Source organism: Gavialis gangeticus, unplaced genomic scaffold, assembly GCF_001723915.1.
Source record: "Gavialis gangeticus isolate Ggan-Ray unplaced genomic scaffold, GavGan_comp1, whole genome shotgun sequence".
Taxonomy (NCBI): domain Eukaryota; kingdom Metazoa; phylum Chordata; order Crocodylia; family Gavialidae; genus Gavialis; species Gavialis gangeticus.
Window position 1 is genome coordinate 18,292,011 of NW_017729001.1, and position 314 is coordinate 18,292,324.

Here is a 314-nt window from a genome sequence, read left to right on the forward strand (position 1 = left end):
GGTTTTGGAGGTAATGGTTCCCTGCTTTTTTTTTCAGTTCAAAGATTGCACTTTTGGGCCAGTGCACGAGAATCTGAATAGGAACGAGTGTGGAACTGGCCTTTTCTCTCTCCTGGTCTCCAAACTGAATAGGATACAAACACCATACACTTCAAACAATGTGAACAGTAAAAATCTTAATTTTTTAAAAAACCCTTTGTTTCAGTAATATCACCAAACACAACAATTTATATACAACATGACTCCTCCAGCACTTGTTTCAGTAACACAGTTTAAGGGTAGGAGTGTGAGGGGGGACGTTTGTGTGCTTGTTT